We start from the raw sequence: 16,879 nt of genomic DNA on the forward strand, positions 1-16,879 counted from the left end.
CCGGACGCATAGAAAACCGGGTTTCCATCCCATTTTCTATAGTCATTCATAGCAGTGTTCATCGTATTACGAATACTTCGTTACTTAATTGAGCTAATGATTCATTGTTTTCGTTCTAGCGTATGCTCGCTTCGCTCGCAGTTAAACCCTCTCACTGCTCCTATTTTCTGGCAAGTGGACTATGTTTCGCTACTCGTATTAGACCCGAGGGATAGTATTTTGGCATTAATTATCAATTATACAAACTTAAAGTGGTGAATACACACTTAAAAAAGGGGTGAGATGTAGCTTTGCACTCCAGATCTGCTTGAACATAGACTTGGCTTCCCTTTCCGATGATCAGACTAAACATATCAAACACACGTTTCTACCAAAACCTTTTATTATTAACATGATCAATAAAATGAGAGCTATAATTATATTGCACATTCCAATATTGAAAATAGATAACAAAGAGGTTTAAAATATAAAACGTTGAGCCCTTCATTCTGTTCGTACAAGTAACTTATGGCAGAAGGATTACGTATCAGTCTTTTTTTGAATTACTGGGTGGAAGGAGGCTCATATGATATGTGCTATGACAAAAGGAGAAAAATGGTTATTTTTTTTTTATCAAAATATGTAACATCATTAATAGGAGTTCCCGCCAGCAGTACTGTATATGGGATTCAAAATGGTGTAGCCTATTTGCAAAGATCTATTCAATTGCATGTTCCAAGATTGAAAATAAATAACAAAGAGGTTTAAAATATAAAACGGGCCCTTTACTCTGTTCGTACAAGTAACTTATGGCAGAAGGATCACGCATCAGTCTTTTTCTGAACAACTAGGAGGAAGGAGGATCATATAATATGTGCTATTACAACGGGAGCAAAACGGTACTTTTTTAATAAAATATGAATCATCGTTAATAGAAGTTTCTGCCAGTAGTATTAGGGATTCAAAATAATGTAGCCTATTTGCAAAGATCTACTTAATTAGATGAGTTTCAAAGTCCTAACTAATATTGCACCATTCTATAACTGAACCCAAAAATATCCATACCACAAAATGCATGAAAAAAAGTCTTAATTTTTAGAAACCATTTATTACAATATTCTATAATTTTACCACAGCTCCTAAATTAGGTTAATTGGTGACTGCGAGTTTCTCCTTTGGAAATGTATGTGGTTTTTAAGTTATAACTTTTGGAATCTTAAAACGTCTAACATGAAACAATTATTGCATTCCCCCAATTATTGCATCGGAACAACTGAAAGTAACCTTAATACACAGGGAACAATTCTTTTCTTCACTAAAAATATTGTGATATAGCAAATATTTACACATATTTTACTTACTGACCAGGTCCATCCCAACATACTACAATAGCTCCTTTATTGTAACAAAATTTTCAAATTTTATAGAAAAACTTACCTGGAAATGGTAAAGAAACATAGTTCTTGATTACTATCCAAGAAACGGGCTGGCCGTGATATTGGACACAAAGATGAATGGTATATAAATATGATTCACGGAATTTTGGCCACATGGCAAGGCGTTGGGGCCGGGGAGGGCGAAATAACGGTATTGACTTCACACTGAAGAATAGCAATGTGACCATTGCCAGCTGGCTAGCTTTTCAACGTGGCAATGGATAGAAAACCATAAGACACAACCACTCAGTGACTCGAGTGACGAGTCTCGATGTGACCGTATGTAAATAAACATTCCCGACATTCATTTGTTATTAAAGTATAAAGGATTCAGAACTAATCTGAAGCATTTGAATCTAAATTACGTACGGTCGATAATGAATATATAATTTAGTAGTTTGCACGAACCAATTCAATTTACCAAGTCTATATATTAATTGCAAAATGTTTTCTTAAATTGGTGTGTCACATGATCGCTTATTTTACGCCTGTTAACGGCGATTCCCTAACATTTTGCAAGGTAAACCCATTTCGCATTTTATAAATTTAGTATGAGACGAACGCGAAGACGTGTAACATTGAAACTGCCATAGCTAGACATTGCTTGAGTCAATTTGTCAGCTTCATTGGTATGTACTATACAGTAGTTTATTTTACACCAGCTGTATAATTTCGTGGTGGTGAGTACAAATAAGGTTTCTTCCATTTAACCTACCTTCACTTATTTTAAGGGCTATTCTCTGGTCTGGACCAACAAGATTTGTTTGTTTTATAAGTTCTTAAGTGTTTAGACTTGAGAATATCATAGCGTAATCCGCGTTAGGCTTTTGGGGATAGATAGACTTTCTCTAAGGTTAGGCTAATTGTTAAATATACGGCCCTTTCAGCTTTTCCTGAATATGAGTCTTCAACTTACTGAAAGTGTAGTTTTAGCTCCCCAAACTTAAAAGCATCTGAAACTATTATCATGTCAACACAATTTGTTGGCTGCATAATATGTAGCAAGTCTTAGAAATATTTGGACATCCGGTTTTGATAACTTGATGAGTCATTGCATATATCTTAGAATTATGCTAACTCCAAAAGGCAGCCAAATTGGTTCAGTAAGTACATGGGTAATCCTTTCACTGGGTGACACACCTTATCAATATTGCTTCTCTGTTTTAATTTGTAACTTCTCAAGTTGTACTTTGAGTAGGTTGTAATAGAGTTGCAGTAGGCCTAGTCATTTCAGATATTAACAGTTAGTCGCAAATTTCTTTATAAAACACACATCCAGATATTGCAAATGCAATGTTTTAAGGTATTGCCAGTAATACATTATTCATTTGAGCACCAAGAGACAAATTACAGTCCAGTGGTACACCTACTGTACAGTAGATCACAAACCGGTAAATGTGTAGGAGAGCTCCGCTGAAGATCTTGAAGAATTTAAACACCTACAATTCACTATTATATCATATAGAACGCTTATATAATAGTCAATATATGAGCAGCTTCTATTTAACGAAGATATTCGAGTGTATAGTTATGTTTCACTTGGATTTTTTCTAAGTGTTTGTTTTTGTTTACTGTGTGATGTCTTGGCTAAAATGAGCTGTTTCACCGCCTTACTGCGTATGGCAGACTAGTTCTCAATGCTATTCTAACCAATAATAGGTGTTTTCTTGACGTCACACTGTTTGAAAACCAATCATGGCGGTTTTTACAAATCTAGCCAATGCTGACACTTATTACTTCACTTATCCCTGCTATTTTTCCACCAGTTACCACAGTTTACGTGAAGTTCCGCGGAGGAATATTTTTGCACGTCTCGGATCTCCCTTCAAACTGAAAAGCTCATTTTGCCGTGAAGTATGGAGCAATTAGCAGGACCTTCATCCCGTTCCGACTGTGTCACTTGTGACAATTGCTTTATTTCTTATGGGGATTTTTGTGTACATTATTCAGGGAAAGTTGATTTGCTAATTGCATTTGCTCAACGTCATGGTTTGATTTTGGCAGAGAAAAAGTGCCCTAATTGTGAAAATGTGTGCCGTATAGATTACAACAAATTAGCCAAAAGACTTCATCACTTCCTCCTGGCAGCAGCAGATTTGTATCCACCTACACCATAACAGTAAGGTATGTGGTAGTTTGCAGTTTACGTTAACGTTGTGTAACCTCATTAATAGTCGAAATATCGACGATCAAACTCACGCTACTCTTGTCTTCCCTGAATTTTTTAAGTCTGTTGTTATTGTTGACTGTGTCTTATTTTTGCTCAAATGAGCCCTGTAACCACTATAATCCGCAGACAAACTAGTGCACTATGACACCCCCCCCCCGGTAGGCCTAGGTAGGGGTACAGGGCCCCATAGGCTAGGTTAGGTGGGTGTCTTAGGTTCGGTGGTGCCCTGAAAATTACTGTGGCCTTAAGGGGGGGTTGCAGGAGCCCCCCCCCCCCCGGTAGGCCTAGGTAGGGGTACATGGCCCCCAGGGTAGGGTAGGTAGTTGTATTAGGTTCGGTAGTGCCCCGAAAAATCACTTTTCTCCTCCTCCCCCCACCCAAAAACCCCGCTTCCCACTGAGGCCCCCCATAATTGTAGTAGTAGGTTTATGCTTACATTTTCTGTATAAGAGTTAGGTGGTTGTAGGAGGATTATCTCACAGTTTCAAGGTAACTGTAGCTCTAATTTACTGTTTTCTTTCGTTTTCTACTTTTAGAAACTTTTAAATCGAGCGCGGAGGTCTCCTACACAATTACCCACAAACCATACTAGATACCTGGCCTGTGTCGTTAATATTTATTTGGATGCCACCAAGGTGTCTTACATTGTTTTTCTTTTGTACCACCATTAACTTGGCTTTATTTTCATTTAGTTATAGTTGTTTAATTATCATCCATTCCTGAATACGAGTAAGATATTGGTTTAAATTTTCAGTGCTATCATCACTATTATTTTGTAAGGACAGTGAGACAAGCTATCACCAACAACAACTGACGGTTTATTCAAATATGTGCGAGAATATAATACAAGGTGCGGACAGAAAAGTAGCATGCGCGGAGGCAGCAATCTGGCTTGAACTAACCGCCACAATATGTGTGTTTTTTCACACGTACAAATGCTTGAAATACAAGTCAAAAAGAAATAGGTAGCAAAATGATAAATACATAAAATTGTAGCTCTGAGGGAGCGGAATAAATATATACAGTGAGCCACAGTGTGGCGAAAAGAGAATTTAAATGAAATGGAGAATTCGATGAGAATGCTGGACGACGGAGGGAGCGATGTCCTTACAAGTACTCCGACCCCAAGATATCAGGTGGTGTAGAGGGCTGATGAGACTAGTCTTCGTATCGTTTCGGGCGTCGGAGGGTTCCTCTTGTTCTTGAACGGAGGGGCGCGTCGGCGGTCGGCGTATGGATCGCTACCTCTCGTCGTCGTTTGTTGCTTTTCTTCTCATTGGGTGCCTTGTTTTGAGGTGGCACTCTGGATCTGCCAGGTCCTGCGGAGGCAGTGTCGCTTCCTTCGAAAAACGCCGGTTTCACGCGGTTTATTGAGACCCAGTCCTCTTGATTACTCGGTAGGGGCCTTGGTAGGGTCCGGTTAGCGGCTGTCGATGAGTGTCGACACGGACGAAAACATACCTGCAGTCGTCCAGGTTTCTCGGCTTGAAATGCTTAGTTCTGTCCTGGTAAGTTTTAAGACATGGCCTGAACTTTCTGGCGATGTCCCTAAGATGATCCAGCTGCGTGTCGTCGGTTGATGTGGAAAAGAATTCACCAGGAACTGTGAGCGCCTCTCCGTAAACTTTTTCAGTGGGTGATGGCTTGCCATCTGCGCGAGGGGCGGTGCGAAGGCCGAGAAGTACCCAAGGAAGTCATGATTTCCAGTCCCCGTCGGTGCAGCTCGCCATCAGGGACGCCTTGAGGGCGCGATGAGTTCGTTCGACCATGCCGTTTGCTGCGGGGTTGTATGCCGTGGTGCTGTGGAGTGTCGTTCCCATCAGGTTTGCCAGAGCGAGCCATATCTCTGACAGGAAAGCGGGCCTCTGTCTGTCGTGATGTTGTCAGGAATGCCAAATCTGCTCACCCAGCTTGACAAAAGGGCTTCGGCGTTTGCTTGGGTCATAGCTTCGGTCATCGGTGATGCTTCCAATCACCTCGTGGAGCGATCGATGATTGTCAGCAGGTAGCGAGCAGATCCCGAAGGTGGCAAAGGTCCCACGACGTCGATGTGGATGTGACCGAAACGTCTTTTCGCTTGGGGAAAATCACCTATCCCCGATTCGGTGTGACGGCTTATCTTGCTCGTCTGGCAATTAATGCATGTCTTCGCCCATTCCCGGGCTTCCTTTTTGATCCCTGGCCAGATGAACTTTTCAGACAGGAGGCGAGCAGTGGTGCGTCCCGAGGGGTGTGAAATTCCATGGATGATGTCAAATATTTTTCTTCTGCAGGGACGTGGGCGGCCGGTGCTGGTGTCGCAGAGGATAGTTACTCCTGCTGGCCCGAGGGGAATTGCAGTTTTGCTGAGCGCAGATGGCCCCGTCAGGTGATCCTGTGCCTCTAGGTCGGTGCGCTGCTCGGATGCGAGGTTGGCGTAGTCAATTCCCAGGTGGATTGCGTCGATTTCTATCCTTGAAAGGGCGTCTGCGACTGGGTATTTCTTTCCGGGAACGTAGCTTATGGTGCACCCGAATTCGGCGATTGCTGCGAGATGACGTTGTTGTCGGGAGGACCATGCGTCTGTCGATTTTGTGAAGGCGTGTACGAGGGGTTGATGGTCTGTCGCGATGGTGAAGGGTGTGCCCTCCAGGATGTGCCTGAAGTGGCGGATGGCAAGGTAGACGGCGAGGAGCTCCCTATCAAAGGTGCTGTATCTTGTTTCGGCGGGTTTCAGTTTTCTGCTGAAGAATGCCAATGGTCGAGGAGAACCATCGACGAGCTGTTCCAGCACAGCCCCACAGGCGACGTTGCTGGCGTCGGTCGTCAGTCGCAGAGGGGCGTTGTCGTCGAAATAAGCCAGGGTGGTGGCGTTTGCGAGGGCGTCCTTTGTGAAATTGTGTTGTTGTGGGGAACCCCACTCAAGTTTCTTCCCCTTTTCCTTCAGGACGTCGTCGAGGGGTGTCAGGGTCTGTGCAATGTTGGGGATGAATCGCCTGTAGTACAGTAATTGACCATCCCCAGGAACTCCTGAAGTTGGCGGGTGGTCGTAGGTGTCGGGAACTTTCTGATGGCGTCCACTTTGGTTGTCATGGGTTTTACCCCACTCAAGGACACGCGATGACCGAGAAAGTCTACTCCTTCAGCGCCGAATGTGCATTTGTCGAAACGTACAACTAGGCCATTCTCCTGCAGGTGTTTGAGGATAGCGCGGACGTGCCTCCGGTGTTCCTCCTTGGTCCTTGAGAATATCAGGATGTCGTCAACGTAGCAGATGCAGAATGGTAGGTCGCCCAGGATGCTATCCATTAGGCGTTGGAAGGTCGCTCCCGCATTGCGTAGACCGAAGGTTGAGTATGCGAAGGTGTAGGATCCGAACGGTGTCACAATGGCAGTTTTCGGAATGTCCTCTGGAAATACGGGGACCTGGAAGAAAGACTTGAGAAGGTCCATCTTGGTGAAGTATTTCCCGCCATGCAACGCATTCGTCAGGTCTTGCATGTTGGGCAGAGGGTAGTGGTCGGGCGTTGTGATGAGGTTGAGGCGCCTGTAGTCGCTGCAAGGTCTCCAGGTCCCGTCAGGCTTCTTTACCATGTGTAGGGGAGATGCCCAGGGTCTCGATGCTTTCTTACAGATACCCATGCGTTCCATGTCCTCAAAGGCACGTTTGGCGTCCCTCAGCTTCTGGGGCGGGAGGCGGCGGAATTTGGCGTGTGTAGGAGGTCCCGTCGTCGTGATGTGGTGGTAGATCCCGTGCTTGGAGGGGGATCCCAGCGATTGTCGGAGCTCGGGCTTGAAAACGTCAGGAAATTCTTGCAGAAGGTCGGCGTAGGGCTGCGTCATTACAACGGATACGGACATTGTGGCAGAGCCGGCTCTCAGGGCGCGGGATCGGCAGGTTCCTGTGTCGATGAGGCGTTTCCCGGCAACGTCGACAAGTAGTCCGTGGTGAGGGAGGAAATCTGCACCGAGGAGAGGGCGACTGACGTCAGCGATGGCGAAGGGCCAGGAATACGAACGGGCCAGGATAGATATCCTGAGGATCCTAGTCCCATAACACCGTACGGGAGACCCGTTGGCGGCGACGAGCGAGGGGCCGTCTTTGCTGGGACCACGGTCTAGGTCGGCTTGTGACGGCGGGAACGTTGACTGCATAGCGCCGGTGTCGACCATGAGTCTATGGTTGGAGACGGTGTCGAGGATATAGAAACCATTCTTGCTTTGGTTTCCTGCAGCTGCGATGGTGGTAGGTGGTTTCTTCTGGCGTCATCTTCTAGGGAAATTGCATGGTGCCCTACATTTCTTGGCTTCGCTGCTGAACTGCTGGTGGTAGAAACACCATGCTGGATTAGGCCTAGGGTTCGGATGTGTCGGTTGCGGTGGTTTCCTCCTTGCCAGAGCGTTGATCTCCTCGTCGTCGTCAGGAGGCATTGCTGAAGAGTCTATGGAAGAGCAGCTGAAGGAGGAGAACGAAGACGATACTGATGATGCCCCGAGGCGAGATGCTTTGTAGGCCTCGTGGAGCTTCTGAGCCTTCGACAGGAGTTTGTTCATCGGAAGTGTGTCAGCGTCTGTCAATTGGGCCCTTACGTCCTGCGGCAGGTGTCAAAGGAACATCTCGCGAGATAGGCTAATCTCGCGCCGTTGGCCGTTGCTGTCGGTCTCGGGAAGCATTAGCAGGCCAGTCAACTCGTCCCACGCCTCGACAGGAGAGGTGTCACCCATGGGTTTGCGGCGAGGTCCAGGACTTTCTGTGCCCTTGCTGAAACGGAGAGTGAGTAGATACCGATGAGTTTCGTTCTCAGGTCGTCATAGGAAACTTGGCCAGCCCGGGCGTCGAGCCATGGGGAAATCTTGTCGAATACCTCCTCTGGGTTGGAGGTGAGAACAATGTTGGCCTTGGCGCAGGAGTCGCTGAGCCTAGCGACTCGGAAGAGTACGTCCGCTCTCAGGAACCATGAAGCGGTGTTGTTTTGAGAAAACGGCGGCAGTTTTACTTTGGGCGTGGAGGCGAGGCCGTTGGACGTGATGGGCGGGTTGAATCCGCCATTGTGGTTAGTCGACGAGTCGGTGAAGAGGTGGGAAGTTGATATGTTGGTTAAGCTCATCCTACTGCCTTACAAATGCACTGAGGTGTGGGAGCACCAAAGGCCGAAGCTCACGCCTAAGGTAACGGAGTAAAAGAAGGTAGCACGGCCGTAATAAGTCCGTTAATGGCAAGGCCAAAACCGCTGATGCTACTTCTACTCCGGGGTCACCAGTTGTAAGGACAGTGAGACGAGCTATCACCAACAACAACTGACGGTTTATTCAAACATGTGCGAGAATAAATACAAGGTGCGGACGGAAAAGTAGCATGCGCGGAGGCGCCTATCTGGCTTGAACTAACCGCCACAATATGTGTGTTTTTTCACACGTACAAATGTTTGAAATACAAGTCAATAGAAATAGATAGCGAAATGATAAATGCATAAAATTGTAGCTCTGAGGGAGCGGAATAAATATATACAGTGAGCCACAGTGTGGCGAAAAGAGAATTTAAATAAATTGGAGAATTTGATGAGAATGCTGGACGACGGAGGGAGCGATGTCCTTACAATTTAAGGCGAAGTAAAATTGTCTGTATCATCTGCAAATAGCTTGAATTTCACTCCACGTCTCTGTAGAGCAATAATATTGATAAAAAATAAGATTGGCCATAGTAGCCTACACTAAACTGGAGTGGCCTATCCCTCTGCTGAATGCTTCATATGATGAATAAGAGTTTTCAATTCATGCACAGTAGCTTATGTCAATCAAATACTGTTTTAGTTATCCAAAAGCTTCATCTTCAATACTAATGGATCATAAATCATTAAGTAGCAGTTCATGCTTAACTGTGTCAAAGGCAGTACTAAGCTCGAGTAGTATCAAGATGCCACATTTGTTCTCACACATTATTTCCAGATCATTTACAACAGGATATATAGCTGTCTCCGTAGAATTTAATTGTATGAATGCTATTTCTTTATCTGGTAATGCTTCGATTCTTTCTAAATGGCTAATTCGAGTATTTCATATTCTAGCATTTTCAACATGAAGGATGGATCCTAGATAGGTCTGTAAGAACTTGAAGTCATGATAATCAAGAGCACCTTTCAGAACTGGGGTTACTATAGCCACATTTATTTAGATTTAGAATGGTTAGCATTTGCAATTGAAATTATATCCGTAAGACTAAAGAAGTTTTCTACTATTACTTTGGATATTGGCATCGATCTAATTGCACATTTTTAATGACTTCATCCATGGTTAGCCAGAAAACCTCAAATCAATCAATCAATCATCCTTGGTTATATTGTTTAATACTGTTAATGTTATTTGTGTCTGGTACAATAACAATCTAATACAGAATATATGCAAACGATAAAATTATACCTTCTCCTTTGTTTTTAAAGATTTCTAGAATTTTATCAATCAGTTCTTGATCGCCATATCCATCAGGGAGCCTTTTTTTTTTTAGTTGCATTTCACATTTAAGATGAAATAACTTATTCATGTCTGATGCTACTTCCAGAACTTTCCTTATAATATCCAGTTTCTTACCGCCTTAAATTGTGATTGTATTGGCACTACAATTTTGTACTTTCAGTTTTTATCAAAATCCCCTTTCCCTCTTTACGTCTTTCTTCTTTCTTCTACTGCCCTGGGCATCTGTCATTAAAAGTTATTATGTTTTCCATCAGTAGGAGCATGATATCGACCCTATTGTATACAGTTATAGGACACTCAAAACATATACTGTATACTATTAGTCGTGGTAGTATTGATAACTTTATTTTATAGTAACTTTATTAATAATCATATAGAGAAGAATTTTAGTTTAAGGTTTGACGAGGAAAATACCTGGTGGTTCTTTTTTACGAGACTAGTTACAACTTTTTTGCAAGTATTTTCGTTTGATTGGTGTAAAAGTATTACTTTTTTTTATATCACGAAGGGAAACCCTACCCTCCACATGACATACAAGATCATTTTATCGTATATATGTATATATATATATATATATATATATATATATATATATATATATATATATATATATATATATATATATATATATATATATTTCACACTGCATAATTGTCAAATCGACATTATCAAAGCACTTAGAGAAAAAGAAAGTCTTCAGTTTTTTCTTGAGCGAAATATTTCTCATTTATCAATGCTGAAATTTGAATTGTTTTATTACCAGCCGATTGAATATTTATATAGCCGGAATTTATGACATCCTTAGTATCCATGGGCTGTATTTTCTACTAATCTCTTCAGTTCAATATGATAAGCTTTGTTTCTTGAATTTACTCGATGAACATCTGATTTGTGCAACTTAGTGCAGTTATATATTTTATCTGTTGCGAGTTGCATTCTTGGTTGGCGTGATTTCTTGAACATTTCCCACACTCTTTATCATCAGTCTCGAACTTATTTTTATTTTTTCTCTCAAAATGTCCATATCCTTAACAGTGGTAGCAGCCTAGCAGGTGATCACATGGTACCTATCACGTATGTTACAAGTACCCCATTGCAACATAACTTTGTCACCATTATCATGATTAGCCTTCCAAAGTTTAGGATCACATTTCAAAATGTAGTGGTTAATTCCACCTGCAGCATTTTTCTTGAATACCAGACTTGTCTTCTGTTCTACATTTTGAATCTGGTCCAGGCAACGATTCCTTCAAATCAAAGCATTTAGTACTTCATCTTTATAACCGAACTGTACTGAATATGATCATTTTAGGTTTTAATTTTCACATTTTTCTCGTTTCATTGTCGGCAACCATGGTTTGAATCTTGTTTACTGCTTTATCTCTGATCTTTTCATTGACAAAATTTCCATTTATATTTGAAGTTGACCTCGTGTTAAGAATTGGTATATCCTTAAGTGCTTTTTCAAACTCATTTTTTCTTGTCAGCTATTGTAGTTGATGCTTTTGTTGATTTAATTACCAGTAGGTTTTTTTTATTGACTTTGTCAGCGTATTTATATTTTTCAGTTTAGGATTTTGCTCGATATTTAATGACGGGCTTTTTTATTTGCCAATATCTATCAAAAATATATCGAAGCATTTTGAGAAGCAGCAAGTTACTAAAACTTAGGAAATTTTGGAATAGATGTATACGGTGGACTGCTTTACATTGTTTTAAATGTTTCAGACCTAAGAAATCGTAACATGTATTATTGCCGTATATTTTGGTAACCGAGGCTAAAGACCGGTTCACTTGTTGCAGTTTTTCGGTCGAATTGGCAATATTTCTCGATATCTGGTAGTTTTCCAAGCGCATTATTATTATTATTATTATTATTATTATTATTATTATTGCTGTTGTTATTATAGCTACGACCTTAGTTGGAAAAGCAGGATGCCAAAAGCCCCAGGGCCCTAACAGGGAAAGTAGCTCAGCGAGGTAAGAAAATACAGAAATAAAATAAACCATGCGCAATATGAGAAATGATAATTTAAAAGAATATAAAATATTTTAAGATCAGTGATCTGTTATGTCAATGTGTTCCGTTTTGCAGTAACTTAGAACTTACTGAAGTTTCCCCGATTCAAGTGCAAGATTAGGAAAATCATTCCACAAGTTGGTCACAGCTGGAATAAAATTTCTACGGTTGAATACTGTGTAATGTTGGAATTCTGCCATTTTCTGGGGAAAAATGTGAATTAATGCCGCCTGGCATATAAATCTTATGAAAATTGTATTACATTCGTGACAATATTTTATGTTAATTTTTCGTGTAAAATACAATATAATTTTGTAATAGAAAATATATGGCAGCTGTATTCCTCGCAATATTCATAAACAAACCGACGGCCTCATCACTTTTTGCTTTTCAAAATACCATCTATTATTATCAGGTCGTCGTTATCTGCTAAGAGCAGATAGGATTTTTTTTTTCATTGTTTATTTCCATCGCTAGTATACGCAATGCTCCTATAAACGAAGAACAGGAGATTGCAACGGAGAGAACTTAAGACGTTGGAACAACACTCCGAATTTGTCAATGATTCACGATTGATGAATTGCCAGCAATTGTCATAGGGAAAAGTATGCGCAAGCTCCGCTTAATCAATCATTCTGCAAGATATTCTGTCGGGGTTGCCATTTCTCCATATAACCTGGAAGATTCATTTGTGATTTCCACTAATCGTTTCATGTGGATAAAAACAAGGTCTATTCTATCTTATTAGTCTTCCTCTAGTTGTGTTAAAGTTTTGTTATAGTTTATATAGGATATATTTATTTTAATGTTACTCTTCTTAAAATATTTTATTTTTCCTTGTTTCCTTTCCTAACGGGGCTATTTTCCCTGTTGAACCCCCTGGGCTTATAGCATCCTGCTTTTCTAACTAGGGGTGTAGCTTAACAAGTAATAATAATAATAATAATAATAATAATAATAATAATAATAATAATATAGAATTCTATAGATCATAAGAAAAAAATGTGCGGCCGTAAATGTTTAGCGTTCGGAGGTATAGCCTACACTCACCGATTGTTTTATCCAAGCTACACTTAAAATTTGCACAATCAATGACATCAACACAAAAGCAAGTCTCTGTTTAATACTAAGACAGTTTGAAAAGTAGGTAAGAGGCCTGCGGCATGGTCGGTCGTGCGTGGGATCGTTTACAAATTCAACATAAAATTTCATAAAAAATTTATTGACTATACTGATAAAGTTAGGTTTTCATTTTGCAATCGTTGTTTATCATATGAGTGACCAGTTTTATATTTTCGGATTCCCTTTTTTTTGTGCTCGATGTTACGTCCTGCAATATTTCGTTTAGTGTATCTAATCAATTTACTTTCAACAGAACGTATTTTCATTCCACTTTTAGATGTCATTTTCATCTAAAGGCTAGGATTACAGCTACAGATATTTCTATATCTTCAGTAGCCTTGATTAATAATGCCTACGCAGGGTGATCAGTCATGCATGTTGATTGGCAATCCGTTAGTTGGCAATACATATCACCCTAACCTAAAATAATTATCAGAATATTGTAAGTAGTTTTTTTCAAACTAATGTTCGCCATTGAAGGACATGAAAAACATTTTGGCATCAGCTGTGCACTATGCCTTCACACTTTATGGATACAGTAGTTAAAAGGATCGTTTTTAGCCTGTAACTAGAGGGGCACTTCAGTAGAGAGCGTGGCTTCGCCACACCAAGCAGTTTTATTTTGTTCTTAACTCCACAGCGTACTTGTACTTCGAAGTCTTTTCTCAAAAGCTAATAGATTTGATCTTGGGCCATACCCCACATGTCTACCAAGTTTCGTTGAAATTGGTTTTGCAGTTTTTGCGTAATGTTTTTCACAAAAAACCTAAAAAAAATATTTGCCATTTACTCAACATTGCCATTATTTTCAAAGAACTGCTGATTGCTTGCACTTATATGTACTTTATCCAAAATGTTACAGCTTCATCCTTGGGTCATACCTAACGTGACTACCAAGTTTGGTAAAAAATCATTACAGTAGTTTTTGTGTAATAGTGGGGCAGCATAGCTAACCTATTGTGCATTTTGTGATACAAGCACCAAATTTGGTACAAATGTACATTGACATATGGCGAAAATTTTCAGATATTGAGCCACTCGGAATTCTCTATTCATGTCCGCCATATTGGAATTCAAAATGGCCGCCATTTGAAATCTACATTTGCGCTTATCTGTGGATCTAAAACTGTTATTGACTCGATTCTGGTGCCTAAATGTAGGTTTCGGGGGCCAAGGAATCCAATGGTTACAATCTGCATTGCATATTTTTTTACCACTGAGCCGCCATATTGATTTCAAAATGGCCGCCATTTGAAATCTTCATTTTTGATTATCAGTGGGTCTAATGCTGCTTTTGACTCGATTCTGGTGACTAACTGTATGTTTTGGGGGGCAAGGAATCCAATGATAACAATCTGCATTGTGTATCTTTTAGCACGGAGCCGCCATGTTGGATTTCAAAATGGCCGCAATTTAAAATCTACATTTGCGATTACCTTTGGGTTTAATAGCACTATTTAATGATTCTTGTGTCTAAATGTATGATTTGGGGGGGGAGGGGGGCCAAGGAATCCAATGTTTTGGGGGACAAAGATTCTAATGATAACAAAATACATTGCATATTTTTACCTATGGACCGCCACTTTGGATATCAAAATCGGTGCTTTACATTGCATGGCCGCTTCTCAATTTACAGTGATGAATGCCAAGAAGATTGGCCAACAGCAGTTCGAGGCTTTCACCAGAGAGTGTCTGTTGGACAGAACAAAGGCAGTGGACGACCCCATACCTCGTAACAAGCTGAAGGTATTCAGCCCTTCAACTCCAATAAGCCAGAGCAAAGGTCAGCAACAGCTCACCTCCGTCAAAATTGACCGTGAACTCTTCGCACGCCTGTAGATTGGCTGCCAGACGAGGGATGGAAACCTTGAGGAGTTCTTTCGTCACGAGAACCAGGCATGTCCTCCTGCACTGTCCGATGGTGGAAACCTCTTCACTGGTACCAAGAGTGATCTCATCACATGTTTGGAAGAAATCTCCGACGCTAAGGCAGATACTCCTGTCACTACCTGTATAGTGCTTGATGGAGCAGCTATCGTCCAGATGCTGAAGCCGGCTGCATCAAAGACCTCTGAAGAGTACGCACATCAGATCTTCATTCCATATATATCTACTAATCTGCAAACAGTATCACGCCTGGATCTGATCTGGGATACTTACCTTGCTGATTCACTGAAAGGTAGTACATGTGCAAAGCGGGGACAGGGCGTGCGGAGACGTGTGGCAGCCACCGCATCCATACCATAAAACTGGCAGAACTTCCTACGAGTGGACAGCAACAAGACCGAGCTGTTTAAGTTTCTCTCAACAGCTCTCTTGGAATGGTTTGACCAGGAGGACAAGCAACTCGTCATTACTGATGGAGAGGCAGTGCTCAGCAAGCCACTACTACCAGATCTGACTTCACTCGACCCATACAACCATGAAGAGGCTGACAGTCGGATGTTGCTGCATGCATCTCACGCAGCTAAGCACAGACACCATTCAATAGTCCTCTGGACTGTAAACACCGATGTTGTGGTGCTGGCAGTGTCAGTGGTACAGGAATTGCAACCAGAAGACAAACTATGGCTGGCATTCGGAACAGGCCGAAGTTTCCGATACCTAGCAGCACATGAAATAGCAGTGGGACTGGGACCAGAGAAGGCTCGTGCACTGCCAATGTTCCACGCTCTAACTGGATGCGATACTGTGTCAAGCTTTGCTAGACATGGCAAGAAGACCGCATGGGCAGTCCGGACAGCACTGCCAGAGTTAACTGAGGCGCTGATGCAGCTGTCTTCCGCACCAAGTGACATACCAAATGATGCAATGTGCATCATCGAGAGGTTCATGATCTTGTTGTATGATCGAACCAGCAAATGCACGGACATTGACAAGGCCAGGAGGAAACTCTTCGCAAGGAAGAACAATGTGCAGCTGATCCCTCCAACGAAGGCAGCTTTAGAGGAACATGTCAAGAGGGCAGTATATCAAGGTGGACATGTTTGGGGTCAGATACTGCTGCCAGCACCAGAACTCCCACCACCAACAAACTGGGGTTGGTCAATGGCTGGAGGACAATACACACCATACTGAACCAGGCTACCTGAGGCAGCTCACACCTGCATTGAGCTGGTTTCTTGCAAGTGCCAGAAAGGGTGTGTGAGACGCTGCAAGTGCAAGAAGGCTGCCCTTAAGTGCACAACATTCATTTACTTGTGGCAGTACTGAACTGGTTAACATGAGATGGTTTATGTACACATATCTTCAGTACCAATGTATACCTAGCCTCAAATACAAGACCATTGTAGAATGTCAGTACACACCCAACCTTATATATTACACCATAGCATGTCAGAATCTTAACTAAGATATTTAAGACATGACCTAAGACATGTATCAAAATTATAAAACTCAAAATTAGTAGTTGAAGTAAGTCGATATTTATTTAGAGTTTTACAGGATAAGCTAGTTTTGAGAAGTTTAGGTTGTTTTGTGTTAATGTTCACACTATTTTGTGGATATTCAGACGTAACCCCGAATTGATCATTTTGTGATATTGATTGAAAAAATAGCGAAAACTAATCATATATGAAAGGTGCCATATCAAACCTAGAACAACACAGAATCTAATCAATAACTCAAACAATTTTTACTTCACAGACTTTAAGTAAAATGTTGTCTTGTCAAAAATACATGATGATGAATATTCATCTCTCA

The 16,879-nt window shown here is 41.6% G+C and overlaps 2 long non-coding RNA genes across 2 annotated transcripts in view; one reads left to right on the top strand and one right to left on the bottom strand.

Moving 5' to 3' along the window:
• Nucleotides 1–1,668, bottom strand: part of LOC137622074 (uncharacterized) — a 75,568-nt gene extending 73,900 nt beyond the window's left edge. Inside the window, exon 1 of the long non-coding RNA XR_011040349.1 lies at nt 1,417–1,668. This is a non-coding gene — a long non-coding RNA (uncharacterized lncRNA). The remainder of the gene's footprint in view (nt 1–1,416) is intronic.
• Nucleotides 1,669–1,944: 276 nt separating this feature from the next.
• Nucleotides 1,945–16,879, top strand: part of LOC137622082 (uncharacterized) — a 151,126-nt gene continuing 136,191 nt past the window's right edge. The window contains exon 1 of the long non-coding RNA XR_011040351.1: nt 1,945–2,095. This is a non-coding gene — a long non-coding RNA (uncharacterized lncRNA). The remainder of the gene's footprint in view (nt 2,096–16,879) is intronic.

This window comes from Palaemon carinicauda, chromosome 2 (genome assembly GCF_036898095.1).
Source record: "Palaemon carinicauda isolate YSFRI2023 chromosome 2, ASM3689809v2, whole genome shotgun sequence".
NCBI classification, from domain to species: Eukaryota; Metazoa; Arthropoda; class Malacostraca; order Decapoda; family Palaemonidae; genus Palaemon; species Palaemon carinicauda.